Genomic DNA, 17,418 nt, shown 5'->3' with positions numbered 1-17,418 from the left:
TATTTTCATGTTCAGGTTGGATGATTTCATACCTAGTTATTGCCCTTTGATTATTCAACAGTAGTATACTATAGTACAATTCTTGTCCGGAATATTCTAAGCAACCACTGGTTGGAAGTTAACCACACTTCATAGGAAGTTTTTCTATCAAGAGGAGATACATGCATATTATCTTCGTGTTTCGGTTGAATGATGTTTCACTGATTTATTGCCCTTTGATTATTCAACATAATTAAACTCTCAGCAACCACTTCCTGGAATTCAGCAAAAATTCAAAGGACGCTTCACTCTAAAGATGAATGATTTGAATGATTTTTCAATGAGATATTTCCCTTTGATCATTCAACAACAGTAAACTACATGTAAGCAGTCAGTAAATTCCACTTTTGTTCCTGTAATATGCCAATTTCTGGGAGCATCAATCGGTTTTACCGATATTTCCTTGTTTCGCTATTTATTTTTCTTTTAAAAAATACGCTTGTTGTAGTCTCTACTCTGAGACAGCCTCCCACCCAACCACGATCATGATAAACTGAGTTTAGTATTATGTACTTAATGAATGGCTTGCTGATCAATAGTCAGAACTATTGCCCAAGGGTCAAACGTTTCCACTAATGAACAGTAAGCAATTCAGTTTATTTATAAGTGTTCACTTTCCTATTTGATGGTGCGACGACTTATAACGTGTGAGACTCCGTGATGCTTTTCTCCTAAATCCTACAAAAACGGACGGAGGGAGTGGAATTTTTCTTGCAGCTTACTTAGTCGTGCCTTTAAAAGTTATGGTGCTCCGACTTCAGACAAGTTGTTGAGTACATTGGTGTAATTATACCTTAGATTGACCCTATTTTTATGTTTTACTTTATATGATCTGGTATTTTTCACTAATGTTATAGCCTTTCTCAGCGGGGAGAGTGATTTTATTTACACTGTCTTGTCTAACTTGTTGCAAAATTGGTTAAGTGCGAGGTTGACATGCCCTAAACGCGTTTAAACCCCTTGTTTCCTTTCATAGGTTACTGCCCGTTCCAAAGCGGTGCCCCTATTTTCTACTTGTTTTCAGTTCGTCTAGTACTTTGTGTTGTGTATGTTGTCTTGTTTGTTGTTAGCGTTTCTTTCCTCTTTCTCCTCACTACCCATATTACCCCGATTGCCCCATCTCATCCCTTTCCCTTGCATTTATACTCCCTTGCATTTGCTGCCCCTCTCCTTTATCGTGTCCACCATAATTTTGACCGCCGGACGTCCAGACCGCCGGTCGTTCTAAGGCGATGCCCTACTGTTGTTTTTCCTGCTTATGTGTGTATGTGTATATGTGCGCGTTTGTTATGGGCGGTGCTAGACAGTGCTGTTGTTTTTTCCTTACTTTTCTGTTTGTTTATCTGTGTATGTTAGTTGTGAGTGTATGTGTGTGTTTTGTATTGCGTGTCTGTGACGTTGTAGGAATACTGTGTTTAAGGAACGTGGCTTACCCTGTTGAATATCCATCCTTTCTTCTCCCTACATCCGACCCTTTTATCTACCCCTTACCACCCTACCTCCATTTTTCTGTATTTTACATATATCTACATTTACATTTTATCTTTTATTATATTACATCAGAAACAATTTTTCATACTTTGCTCCTTGAGGGTTTGACTTTAGTCCAGCAAAATCTAGTGCTGAACAATAGACAAGTAAATAGCATAAACTATGGACCAGCGGTTAACGAAGGAAGTCATGTAATATCGGACCATGTTATATAGATGTAACATCGCTGTTATATTTTTTTTTCATGACCGACCTAATTATTATTTCATATTTGATTATGTTTATGAAATGAACGAGTTTTTATGGTTCAGTCTGTGGAATAAGTTTGTTTTTTCATTCAAATTACGTTTATTTATGAAACAAAATAAAAATACACAAATAGATCTAGTTAAAGAGAATTCCTATAGTTTTTCTCCTTTCATAGATTTTTTCAAATTCACATATATGATAGGAAAAGTTGTGCTGAAAACAATGAACAAATAAAAACAATGGGTCACCAGGCTTGTTTTTGTGAAAAATTGTTTTGAACACACCCACTGTTGCTGAAACTGCCAGCGATTTTTCAACATTTTCATAATTTTCTGCTTTTTTATAAATACAAATCAAATATATATCAAGACAGCACAATAAGGTTTATTCTTTTTACAGATTTTATTATATACTTATTTGATATCATAGTCATATTTGTAATACTATATCCGTACAATAATGGGTACAAATGAAAAAAAATAATCTTGTTTCATATTCACTTCTGTGAACTTTTTCAATGAAAAATACCCATAGTGAAGAATATTTTTTAAAATTTGAAAAAACTGTTTCATAGAATTCTTTCCTGTTTTTCTTGTGTATAAATAATTGTATTGTGAGCATAAAAATATCTTAAAATGTATGGGTCACCGGACGAAAAATGGCGTGAACCTGACCAAACTGATTACATGTATATCTGCTAGAAGTTAAAAAAAGTTTTGTTTTTTTTAAATTCTTTCTATAATTGAATACTAAATAATCTGAAAGGTGATATTGTCTTATCAGTACTAAGTCAATTGTCTTACATTATATGAACAACACTGTCTTTGTACTAAAATGCGATGTGAAAACACAACCACAAAAATGGCAAGATACCTGCCAGACATGATACTTCTCAATACAACATAAACCAGTATCAACATTTGATTACTGATAAAATTTATCAAAAATTTTATTTCATTCAAGATTCCTCATATTTAAGATTGACTGTCACATGTTTCAACAAATGTTGACTTCACTTCAGTTTTCCATAGAAAGTGTCGGCTGCGCAGAAAGATGCGCAAAAACCATTAGGAATTCCCTTTAAAGTCATCTAAACCACACGTAACTGCGGTTCCGAGAAAAATAAAACACTCGGATATCGTACACTATTTCTTGATGAGTCACATTCCCACTTATATTTACTGTAAAAGTCACTTCTATTATTTACGACTGAAAGAAACTACAGGAAGTCATGAGTAGCCATGTTTTTTTCTGAGATTGGTAGATTAATTTCATGGATTTAGGATCATAGCCAGTATTGTTAACTACGATTTCATTCATATTTTACAAAAGTTAAAATAAACTAGCATTATAACATACATACACAGTAACAACCGTAATACTGCAGCTTCTTTTCTTTCCACATTCTTACTTGTCAACAAGCGTCTTTGTCCGCATTGCATTTGCGTTTTTCTTTAGACGGAAACCATACTTTTCCCTTTTTATCAAATAAACGCATCTTTACACTTAGTTTGTTTCCATTTATGGGACATATTATTCCATTAACTATAGAACTTTCATTAACGGACTAAAGACTGCTCTGTTACAATCGTCGGAAATGATGGCTTTAAAACTACATGAATATGACAAAGGTATTTCATTTTTTCATACAAAGAGAGTGGCTACATTACCCGGAGTGCTTTAGCAATTTAAGGAGTACATCGTTATGCAAAGCACTAGACAATGAGGCAAGACCTCCGTGGTGCTATGATTGCTTTTCAAAATGAATCATTCTAAAATGACCTGATTTATTTTCTTCTTAAACGGTGCGGTTTGACGTTAGTACACTCAACAAAATTCCTAATCGGTCAGTTTATTTTGTATTACTATTTTGTTAATAATGCATGTATTCACACGAAATTTCACATACCGACATTTGAATAGGTACTGCAGCTAATCATTAATTTATTTTTGGAGACACACGTCCAAAGTAACCGCATTAGGCGTTTTGATCAATATTGTATATTTTGCACGTGCAGGGCATGTGTACTAACAATCACGCGTTTGTTTACACTTTTCGCATTACTGACAAAAATCCTACACATATCATGGTAAAATTGACACAAGAGCAACGTGATCGAGCTATCTTTCAATTTGGACAGTACCATTTATTATTCAAAGAGGTGTTCACTGAAAATTTACTGACTGAACAGCGAACAGTGCAGACCATGATCAGACTGCACGGATGTGCAGGCTGATCTTTTTCTGCACTGGTCGCAAGAGTAAAAGGTTAAACCAGGCAAGTATTTGGTTGATGTCGTCAAGGATGGAATTGGGAATGATTGTTGTTCAGTAAGAATCAAAATCTATTGACTTAAATTACTGTTTGTCGTTCAGACGCGTATAGTTATATAAATCGGGCTGCGCCATCTTGGCACGACAAAGAAACAAATATTTTATTTAATAAATCTATAATTGTGTCGGTGCTTTGCTAAACCGAACAACAACAACAAAAATTTGTTTGCTTATTCGGATATTCGGAAATACATTTATTTTGCATGTTCACATGGATTCCTAGTGCTGTGAAATTTCAACTCATAGTGGGAATTCTATCACAGTGAGGAAAAGAACGTGACAGTTCTGGCATTGCAAAATGGTATAACAAAGCTACATGTGGAGAAGTGTATTAAGACGTACTACTCATGGCAGAGTTCAGATCTAATTAATGGAGAAATAATGCGCAAAGCATTCTAAAAAGGGAACGTGATAGAAATACCTTTTATGCGTCAAAATACTTTATTCAAGAAAACAATATATAGATTAGTGACTGCCTACTTCAGTAGTTGTAAAGAAAACAAATAACTAGCGGTAACATTCAAGTTTATCTTAAAGAAAATAAAAATCATTACTCTTAATGAAGCTTTTGTTGCAACTGAATTTGTTTTAGTATACTCAAGTAATACAAACTTCTAACTTACAGTACCTATATAGATTAATTTCATGGATTTAGGCTCATAGCTAGTATTGTTAACTACGATTTCATTCATATTTTACAATAGTTAAACTAAACCAGCATTATAACATACATACACAGTAACAACTATAATACTGCATTTTCTTTACTTTCCACATTCTTACTTGTAAACCAGCGTCTTTGTCTCTATCTATATTTTGCATAAAATTAAATTGTACTTGTTGGATTTTTGAAGCAACCCGTCTGTAATATTTTTCCGTTACAGCTTCTTTTTGTTGTGGGTCTTCTTTGCAAATCCGCGGCTCTGAGGCTGTGTTTGTGGTGCTCTGTGCTTCCGAAAAATCTACCCCTACCTATTATCTATATAGGCAAAATATAAACTCAATAAGAGGTTCCTCTTGGGGAATAAAACGCAACAACAGACTGTGTTTGACTGAAGATACTAACAGGAGGTAATGAAATGTGCAACACCCCTCACGTTTTATGGCAATATAAAATAATAAAGAACTGTATATTTTTAGTTTACGCAACTTTGGAATACCGAGTTGTAATACGACGTCAAACAGTTGAATAAAGTTTCTCTTTTTTCATCCCGGAGTACAAACTTTCCTACATTTTAGAATTGTAATACTCCTTGTAACCAAAGTCTTACCTTATGAATAAATTAAAGAATAAAAGTTCCATCGTTGACCCAACTTGCAAACTATTTGAAAAAAAATATTCCAGTAATGATCAAGCAAAGAATCGTTTTATATACTAGTACCATTCTTTGAGATATGTATTTATAACCCAAGTGAAGATTAATACCGTGTCGGCTCTTATGTTCACTCAAATGTTCATTGTGTAAAGTTATATCATCCTACGGTGTGCTTTTTACATTTAAAAAAAGCAATATAGGCAGCTCTTATTTTAGTAAAATAACTTCCGGTCATTGAATTCATCATGTGAGGAAGCCATCCAGCTGGCTTACGGAAGGTCGATGGTTCTACCTAGGTACAAGGTGATGAAATAATGCATAGAGAGGTACCTGGGTCAAAAGCTGGAAAGTCAGCATATCACCTATAATTGTGTCGGCGTGACATTCAACCCAACAAAAATGACTAAAACATTTTATTGTATGAACAATATATTGCCATTTCACTTCACTCCGCATTTACTTGTATGTTATCTGTGTTTGTTATGTGTATGTTTTTATCATTGCATTCGTTGCTGTTTATGTGTATGCGCTCAGTCTTTGTGCACATGCATACACACCCATAATTACACGTGGAATGCAACAGGGGCGCCTGCATTCTTTGAATGTGACCTTTTCTGTCGGAATTCTGTCTTTCTTGTTATTTTGTGCAATGCAATAATTTTGCTAAAGTTGCACTGATCTGATCGAAGGAAAACCATTTTTTAAACAAACGTGCAATAGAATGTTTTCATCTAGATATCAATTATTTCGTGCAGTGATTATTACCTTTTACGTGAAACCGGCCAAAAATCAAATACCTTGATAGTTCCTCTTTAATCCTTGTAATGTATTTCCCGAATCAAAAGATGTTATTTCGCGAAAAACCATAATGTTTCATTGTATACGATAAAACAAAACCGGGACTATTACGTTACTTTTGTCTTTGTAACGTCAAAAAATACTTCCTGTTTACAGCACTTTCATGTTCATTTAGCTTGTCGAATAAACATTCGCGTATTCTGTGCTTCATCTATTTATGTTTTGAACTCACATGTTGTTATACTCGTATTATAATATCTTTAGAAAACGTGAACATATACTTGCTGATCTTAAATCTAAAATATGCCATAAAATTAATATATCGATGTAGTTATACGCTATTTAGAGCACGAGAGTCGTAAGATGGAGTTTTCCAGTACCGGTGAAATCATCGGAAACCATGTCAGGTATGCAAAAATAGTATCTTATAAGAACTGCATGTTGATTGAAATACAAGTGCAAAAATCCAAATCTAATAAGCTTTTTCAATTCAATTATCAAGCTTTACTACGAATAAAAATCAGATTTCGTGGTTCAACTAAGCGCAATTACTGCAAACAATTCACGGCGTTTTTATATAATGTACTCTTAAAAAAAAATTGATATAAATGAGTACGCTGAGCAATGTATTTTCACTTAGTCTTCGAATAACTGACTTCTAACAACAACATTGCTGAACAAGACAAGTTTTCCTCGCATACGCATATTTCCTAAGTTAGCAAATTATGACCTACTTTATCATGATTTATGAACATACCGAAAATCAATTTGTTCTAATAAAACTAGTAGAAATATATATTTGGAAATTACGTAACTTGCTTACGTTTGAGACCTCAGTGTTTTCGAGGGACATGGGTACTTTATCATCATTATCAATATAAAGTTCTTGAATGACCTAACTGACAGATTTTCTTATGAAATAAGTCTATGTTGTCGTAGGGTTTGTGTCTGCAGCTTCTTTCAACCGTTCATGATTTGAATTCTAAGAGACTAAACTGTCACAACTTGGAGAAGATAAATACCTCTTCCGGATGGATGGTGTAAATGTCATGAAAATATTTTGCTTGACTGATTGTAGTTGCAGTGTAATAAAGATTGTCTGGTTGGTTTGAAATACAGTCTATGTTTCTTGACGAAGGAAACAATACCATACTTTTTAGTTATCAAATACAATGAGAGAACATATGCTAGAAAGCGTCCTGTTAACACATTCCGACAAGTGAAATAAAACATAAAATTAGTTAAAGATTAAAGTTTAAATAGGAACAATGTTTGCATTAGCAAGGTAACATTTATATGTACTTAAATGTTCGCAGTCTATCTTCGACTTGTGGACTTATGAACATTTTACTACCTAAGATGTAAGATGCACAAGAACATAATATTTTGGCTGTTCTTTTAATAATAAAATCTATAAAATCATTTAAAAGCATAAAGCGCACCATACAGCCTCAAGGAAGTCGGTTTCATTAGTCTGTTCATGTGAGGTAAAGAAATGCATGTGCAACACTTCTCATGCGTGCTAGCACCGGCTTAAGCGGAATTTTGTTATAGTAAGACTGAATGGACTCAGAACTGTAGATATTTTATATCCGTCACATGGTACTTAAAGTCTGTTGTTGTGATAGTAAATAAATTCTATAAGAAGATCCTTTGGAAGCATAGAAAGCAGCCAAGAAATATAATAGCAGACTTGGTCTGATTAAGTATGCTCATGAAAGATAATGAAATAAAGATAATGAAATGTGCAACGGCTGTCACGCCCCTTGACCGGCTTGATCGAAATTCTGTTATATTAAAATGGAATAGATTTCGCGATCCCAAAGAACTACACAATATAAAAAACATTGAATCAAAGCACGGGGCTATATTGTACAGCCGCTGCATGGTACTTAAGAATTGCTGTTGCGATAGTTCACAAAATATATAAAAAGATTGTTTGCAAACTTAGAACGGAACCAAGCGAAAAAGTAGCAGACTCGGTTTTAATAAATCTGTTTATGCAAGGCAAGGAAATGTGCAGCATCCATCACGCCTAAACAATACTGACTTAAGCGGAATTATAATATAGTGACTTCATGATTCAAAAGAAACGAAAATATATCAACCCAGAATACCCGTTGCAAATTATTAATCTTTTGGTAGTATTTAAGTGTTAGATTGAGATGCTTTTCTTCTAAATCCAACAAAAACAGACAAAGTTATTTATTTCTTAGACCATGTGAAAGTTATGCTTTTAATGCTCTGGCTTCAAACAAGATGTATGCTTTGGAATACTGATATTTATGTGTTTAACTTTGGTTATTCCAAAGTTCATCGGAACTAAAAATGTGTACCATAAAAAGAAAATAATAAAGATTACTGCCAAGGTAAATTGATTCATTTGTTAAATATTTTGAAAATATCATAAAAGTTTATTACTTAATTATCGAGATACCGATATCTCTGATACAGTGTCATTTTGATTATGTATGCTCTAGTTGGTATCCAAGTTTGACCAAGTATTGGAAAAATAGGCTTCAAACTACTCAAAACAAAATGATCAGATTTGTTTTGAACATGGATAGTAGGTCTCATGTTGGGTCAGAGCAATTCAAGTCTCTAAATTGGTTGCCTGTCTCAAAGAGAGAAGATCAGATAACTCTCTGTCATGTCTATAGAATAAAGTCAGGCACTGCACCGGAATATCTTAAGGAGCATTTTACATCCCATTTTCCTGCCCATGACCATTTTGCCAGAGCTAGAGTGTCTGCACTTCCATCATCAAATTCTTTTGATTCTAATTATTCCCTTGTTGATACTGGTCGGTCTTCTTTGCCAAAGAGGATGGGTAGCTTTGGTAGAAAGTCTTTTGCTTACAATGGGATTGTTTTGTGGAATGGTCTCCCTAAACATCTTAGGGATATTGAATCTTCCCATTCATTTAAGCATGCCATCAAATCCTTTTTAATGCCTAATTGATTTTAATAGTCTTTTAGTTGTAGCATATTAAAATCTTTTAATTGATTTAAACAGACAACATAATTCTTATCTCAGTCATTTATATTTGTTTTATTTTTGCTGCTGTACTGATTTCATTTAAATGTAGCTATACTTACATTTTTAAAGTATAAATATTTTCATTTTCGTCAGAAGTAGTGAGTTTTCTATTTTGGCTGACAACTTTGTGATCATCTTATCCTTCACTGATCATTCCTCATGAAATATTATGTGATAAATCATTTACTGTGATACATATATGTGACCTCAATTAGCTTTCATAAATTATTCAGTATTTAAGATTATGTATCTTGCTTTATTACTCAAAATATAACAGTTAAACATGACTTTCTGTGTCATGCCGCCAATAACAGGGACCACAATGGAAATAAGAAGAATCATTTCATCTTTTTTGTGTAATCCCTGGTACTGGTGAGCATTACATGGCTTTGCTGAGTAATATGATATAACTGTCTAATGATTTGTTGGTTTGTCACTATGTAATATTTATTATGCATTGATTTGTCATTTGTTTTATCGCTATATTGCCATGTCATGTACACTTGTGCCAAATAAAACTTACTTACTTACTTACTGATATGCACAGAAAGCATGGCAACGATGATCACCTCACGTCACTGACGTTATTACATAGAATACTGATATTTTTTTCATTAAACAATACCAAGCCTAAGCACTATAAAGCCAACTGAAAGACATAACTTCATGTCATCATAAATTTACATGACAAGTTGTGTTATTTTGATGTCAATTAGTAATTGTCTTTGGTTGTGTTTGACTGTTTATTAAAGTTATTTTTGTGTGCGATGAAATGTCGTCTGGGGTGAACTTTGAAGTTCTATGTATTCTAAACGTAACAAACAAAAGAAAACACACCCGTGTAGCCATAACTGAATTTGCTTACATTTTGATATAATTTTCAGAGTAATATAACGATGAATAGATGTGCAATGGACGCAGTGACTTCTTGATCAACATTTGTACTTACAACACAACGTGGCACTAATGATAGAGCTTTTCTCAGCAGGAGAATTATTTTGTTTTCCCTTTCTAAGTAGGTGATAATAGGGTACGTGTGAGGTTGGCAGGCCAGAAATGCGTTTAAACCTCCCGAGTTTCCTATATATATATATTTATGAACATTCCAAGTCGGTGCCTCTTTTTTCAACATTTTGTCCGTTTGTTTTGTTTGTTGTGTTTCGATGTGGTGTTTCTACCCCGCATCTCCTCTTTTCTATTCCCCTTCCCATCCTTTATCCCAATCCCCACTTTTTATAATACATCTCTCTTTTAAGAATGTTTGCACATCAGTTATGACATTACCAATCATAATGCTTTAATCTTTTATAGTTACTTGTGAATTGTATTAGTCAAATGGAAGTCAAGATTACTGGGATGGAACACAACTGATAGCACAATGAAGAAGCAATTTGGTACAAGGTAAAGAAGTGACGCGTACCAGGTTGACGCGGTAGATATCTTAACTGTGTACCACTTAAACTTCCATTCCTGCTTTAAAGTCTTTATAATTATTTCTCATTATTAGCACACTTTCAAGGTGACATGAGGAGTGTTGCAAAATCCATGGTCTTAGTCAAAGGGAGTTGCTATTATTTCCCTTGGCTGTGTTCATTATCTTCTTATAAAATATTATTTCATATTATGTAAACAAGACAGTGCTAAGCAGCAACCCAAAAAAAACAGAACCTTTGTAGTGCTGACTCACAAACGAAAGAAGTTGTCTGTGTACTTCTTTTTTCCCAAAATACGCGAAATGACCAAATCCACCGTGTCATTTTTGTCCATAAAAAAGGCGCAAAAGAATGCCTTACACACATAGCAGTTTCAACTGTACAACTTTGTAAATCACAAACATATATCATATGCAAAGTCAACTAGTGAAATATTGTGAATGATCACTTCAACAACTGACCGGCCGTCCAAAGAGTGTCCAGAGAAACACTTACGGTTATACCTCGGGTGAAGATGACAGTGCATTTTTGTTGTATTTAACACAACTTTGAAATTAAGTTAGTATGCACTAAAGCGGCTGGATTTTTAAAAAGTTGAGATCTTCATAATAGTATGAGGTTTAATCTAGTGCCATTACCCTTTTTCAAAAGCCTAAGAGAATCATTATTATAAAATGAAAATGACCAGTTAGAATATTTGAGTTTTTCTATCATAAACGTATTTCATTTTTATCCTGAATATTTATTGCCTAAAATCACTTTTTGTTTTAACTATAGAGTGTACATTGTATTCCATTTTCATAATTTCGGCTGACATTTCGCTCAGTCTTCGGAATGGACAATGTAATAAAATACAAATAACAGCATCTTTTCTGCTCTTTTAAACTGTATTTCGTGCATTAGCGTACAATGTAAAATAACAAAAAGCAAGTTATCTTCGTAAAGAAATTGACCTGATGAGGTAAATGCGTGACTAAATGCAAGAAAACCGAGATCACATCATGCACTTTCGTGATTTCAGACTTTCTAAATCTGAAACTAATACAAAATGTATTCAGCAAGCAATTTAGGGTCAGGATTAAATGTTGTTATCTTATACTCCATAGAAAAACGATGATGTGTTCAATGCTTCAAAATGTTTGCCTCTCTTTTTAAAGGTTTTGTGAAGGCTTGCATAGTCTCTTTGTTATGTTCGTAACATTTTGCATTTTGGTGTTTTCCGTGAAGTTAACCTAATCAAAGCTTTTTAATAACAAAAGTTTTGCTATTATGTGAAAAAATAATATTTATCAGAGTTAATATATGAGTTTATTGGTGAAAGTATCGTCTACTTGACAGCCAAACCAAGCGGATTTGCCACAAAATATTTCAGTCGTTAAAGCTTAAATTCTAAGATTGGTATGATGTCATATATGGCGCCGAAATTGCTGTTTTATATCTCGGCTAATTTGTTTTCTATTTTGTTTAAAAGAAGCAATGTTGTGACGTTGCAGAGGCAAAATTGAATAGAGTCTGGTAGTGTTAAGTGTTTTTATTTTAGCATTTAGTGAAACACTATGTAGCATTAGAAAGGAAAGCTGCCGAAGGGGAGACAGAATAGAAAAAAAAACCTAACGTGATTGTGAATGATTCGTAAGCTATTTCAGTGCAGTCAGTCTGTTTTATTGTAATATTATCCTCAATGCTATTTCGGAAGAAATTATTACAATAATGCTGTTTCTCAAGAATAGCAAACATGATGTATTGAATGAGCCTTTGATGTAAAAGATATCAGTATAGTTTACCATGTGCCGTTCTCAAACTGTCTGGCTAGCGTTGAAAGCTTATGAAAGGGGGACAGTTGAAAAGTTTTAGGAACCTTTCTATGAGGGATACTATATGAAAGCAGATTTTTAACAACGTAAATATGATTAAATCTAATTGTCCTGCTAATAATTTTAACAGTGTATATGACAGAGTCACATATAGCTGTCCGGCGCATTTTTGACAAGGGTATAAACATACTCAGACACGTTAAATATGAGTAACAACCTGAAATATGCACCTTGTGTATGACGTGTGTAACGTAGTAATTACATTAATGTTACATTTACCACTACGATGAGGGGTAAAACTTTTATGGATACGCAACAGCAGTGTACGTATATTTTGACATTGCGACATATTTGCTTACAATAGTTTAAATAGTTCATGAAACTTGTTGAACATTATGTAAATTATGTAATACATGCAGAAATCGGTAACAGATACATACTAAACACAATGTTGAATGTAGAGTAAAAGAAAATTTGATGAGAAAAGGAACGAAAAAAGTAAGAAAATTAGGATGTTTTATTTTGAATGCTGGAGACTTACATCTGATTTGGTAGTGATCAGTAGTTCTACGATATATATTTCAAATGATTGCTTAAAGAGTTTCTTACTTCTGCGTCATTGTTTTGTGCTTATTTACCCTTTTATTTTCAACAAATGTCTCTCAGAATGCAAGAATAATAGCGTATAGTCTACCAGAAAACAAGAATAGTAGTGTACAGTCTCACAGAATGCAAACATTGTAGTGAATAGTAGTTTATAGTCCTCAGAATGTAAGAATATTGCCTCTCAGAATGCAAGAATAGTAGCGTATAGTCTCTCAGAAAAAGAATATTTCTCTCAGAATGCAAGAATAGTAGCGTTTAGTATATTAGAATGCAAGAATAGTAACGTATCGTCTATAGTAGCATATAGTCTCACAGAATACAAGAATAGTAGCGTATAGTCTATTAGAATGCAAGAATTGTAGCGTATAGTCTCTCAGAATGCAAGAATAGTTGCGTACAGTCTCAAAAAATGCAAAAATAATAGCGTATAGTCTCTCACAATGCAAGAATATTAGCGTATAGTCTCTAAAACTGCAAGAGTGGTGGCATTTATTCTCGCAGAATGCAAAAGTACAGTCTCTCAGAATGCAAGAATATTGTCCCTCAGAATGCAAGGATAAAGTGTCTCCGAATACAAGAAAATAGGCGTATAGTCTCATATAATAGTCTCTAAAACTGCAAGAATGGTGGCGATTATTCTCGCAGAATGCAAAAGTACAGTCTCTCAGAACGCAAGAATAAAGTGTCTCCGAATACAACGTGTCTTCCTTTCTTGTACATTGAATAAAGTGTACTTTTAAAAATTGCAATGTCACTCTAAGTAGTTAGCTGGATGTTTTTTGAAGCACGACCACAAAATCAAATTCATTGGGACTTTTATTAGTTTTATAATGGCATAATACACGACCTACACAGCCAGACTTAATTCTGTTTTGAGAACTATCTCTACTGTATCCATACTGGCGCTTTTGTGAACGGTGACCATTTGGTCGGCCAGAGCAAAAAGGTCATGGTCAACTATATACTTACATGTAACAAAACGCTATTCAACAAAACAGTGTCTGTTTTGATAGTTTCAATAATAACATAAGTTATATACTGTAATAAAATTATTAAGAAAGATCAGCAAAAATTGATGACTCAACATGGTTTTCTGCAGGCGCGCTCCCTACCCAGTATAGACTTATTTCACATGACAAATTGTATTGTTTGTGATTTCCGGAAAAGTACTTTTGTCAGAAAGCATAAATCATATCTCCGATAATTGTTTGAATACGACAATGAATATGATGCACTTTTATTACCTAGGAGCATTCACAAAGTCTCTCTTGTTAACTATTTACATAATATACCGCCACTGCGCCTTCTCCTCAATCGCTCATATAAGACTTTTATTATATGTGATATCTGGGGGAACGATTTTTGTTTAGGAGAAAACTTTAAAGTGATAAGTCATGCGACTGGAATATTTGCATGCGTTCCAGCTGTTTAGTGTCAAAAGATGTCATGAAAACAGATAACACAATGCAGACATTCACATCCGATACGCCAAATTATGTTTTTGTTCTGTAATGTTAGAGTATGTCGGTTTCTTTCATCTACATATGATGCATACAACCCTGGAGCACACAAATGCTACATAAACTAAGTGTATCAGCATACAACCCTGGAGCACACAAATGCTACATAAACTAAGTGTATCAGCATACAACCCTGGAGCACACAAATGCTACATAAACTAGGTGTATCAGCATACAACCCTGGAGCACACAAATGCTACATAAACTAAGTGTATCAGCATACAACCCTGGAGCACACAAATGCTACATAAACTAGGTGTATCAGCATACAACCCTGGAGCACACTAATGCTACATAAACTAAGTGTATCAGCAAACCACCCTGGAGCACACAAATGCTACATAAGTGATTCACAATTATCATGGCTATAATCAACATTCAAGGAAGCTCTGGATTTTTTCTCCACAAACACAGGTATTCGAAGGATTGTGGCCATGCAATTTAATCTCTTCACAGTTCTTTAAATGTAAATTTGTGTCAAAATAAAAACAAAACATTTTCTGTGATGGATATGGTAAGGTTTTTATTTAAAAAATAAAACAAAAAAAACTGCACAATATCGTCACACAAAGTATAAATACCGGCTGTTTATACGATAGAAATGGTCTTTGTGTTACAATCTGATCATGATATATGAAACAATATGCCTTTCCATATGTAAAGTTGGTACGAAACAGCAGGAAATTAAAGGGGCTTTGTTCCATCGGAGGAATTTAATAATACTTTGGTAAACTGTTAGACACTACACATTATTTTGTAGTATCAAACAAACACTGAAAACTCTAGGTAGCTAGACATCGATGTGACTTCTTATGTCAATGTGGAACTGCTAAAATATATATGTTCACTAGTTTAGCTGCAGCTAAATACTGAAATTTAATCTCTAAGTTCGAAAAAGCTACTTGTATACGTTTTGTACTCACTGTTTATATATGTGTACAATGGGAACTAATTGTTTCTTTAACAGATATAACTTGACCATTATGCATTGTATCTTCTTCAAAATTCATCTTAATTTTCTCTGCGATAAGTGTCATGAAGTCGCAGAAGAAATTGTCCCTGTATTTGTCTCACTGTGCTGTTTTACTCGTACTGTACCTTGCACATACGGTATTTGTTTGACTAATGAATAGACCAGTTCTAATAATATTTTGTTTTGATCTATCCTCACTGTGAGTATTGAACAGTCACAGCCTTTTGTCTTGCTGCTATTTCTGTATGATCACTGTCATGTTGTCATTTTCATTTAATGTCCAGACAACATCAATAACAGAAAGTAGAAATTAAACATTCATATGCAAATAGATTTCTGATTACCTTGATATCAGGAAGTAAGACAGTCGACTACTAGTATAAAGGATTTCTATTTATATTTTGTCAATTATATCAGCTTTTTTACGCTCGAGTTCCGGGAAAGCCATAAAATGCATGTCGGCACTTCTATTCATATAACTGATGTAATTGTATGTGTACGATATTCTTACTGAATATTTTAAAAGCAAATGCATTGGTAATTATACATGATTTGCGCGGATGAACTGAGAAATGGTAAAACTATTTAGTTAAAAACTGACAGTGACATATATTAGGTCAAAGAAATGCGTTTAATGTCTAGATATTTCTGTTGAATTAATGTAGCAAGGTGCACAAACCGTAATAAATTGTATCATGTTAAATTTAGACCACATTTGACCACATGTTGGTTCTAAAGTTAAAGATGGCTATTCATTTATGTTTTAAACCATACTGAAAAGAGATTGACTGAAGTTTGCAGATGAAGCTGTGAAAACATATTAATTCAAAAAAGGACAAAATTGTCCGTCTTCATCTTGTGGTGAAACTGTAATATACCCGTATCATCAGAATGATTTGCAAGGTACTAGGTTTTAGTGGGCCTTTAATAAACGTCTTACGTCAAATTCTTTTAAAACATGAAGTTTAAACTAACACTTATTACGCAAGTGTTTTCTTGGATTATTTCTTCCAATAAAGAATGTATTCTATGTGGGTAGTAGAGACATTACTTGAGGAGGAACTATTTGAACGTATAATTTTGATATCTTTTTAATGTTGGATCTTTTTTAATGTTGGAGTTATTTCCGATATAAGTTTCCTTATGTTAACTTTTTACCTCCTATTCAGATACACAAATAGAACTTAGCGTTAAAGGTGTCCTCGTTATCATATCAATAAGAGGAAGATAGCAGATTTACTATACTTATACCAAAATTGAAGTTTGTACTCCGAAAAGATAAAATGAAACATTATACACTTACTTGCCTTTTAACGCTGTATATCATACGTTCAGTTTTATCAACCGATTACCACAAAATATTCCGTACTCGAGTATTCGAGGACAAAAGTAGTTGCTTACAACTAAGTAACGCCGTAATATGTATTAATTAAGAGTAGAGATAACTGACCGTGTTTTAGAGCCACTAGCAAGTGACTTTTCCGACATCAAAGTGAACGTCTATAATAAGAATAATGTCAGTTGGAAATCATGTTTAGCGCAGAAGAATAATTTCTAACACGAGAAAATCAGGGGTGTTCTAATTTTTGTCCTTTCTTTGTAACGTTATTATTTCTACTTTAATTAGAGCCGTTGTCACTGCCACAAAGGGAATGTCTACTATACATTTCCCCATGTGTAACTTTGCAAAACATTTTTAAATGGCAAAATTGTCAAATTCTTTACGAGTACACTTTATGGAACTCTAGAATTTTGAACACCATGTAAATGTTTATACACAAACGCGATCTAAATGTTCGAGAAGAA

Source organism: Mercenaria mercenaria, chromosome 9 (genome assembly GCF_021730395.1).
Source record: "Mercenaria mercenaria strain notata chromosome 9, MADL_Memer_1, whole genome shotgun sequence".
Lineage (NCBI taxonomy): Eukaryota > Metazoa > Mollusca > Bivalvia > Venerida > Veneridae > Mercenaria > Mercenaria mercenaria.
Note: the sequence above shows the minus strand (reverse complement) of the source record.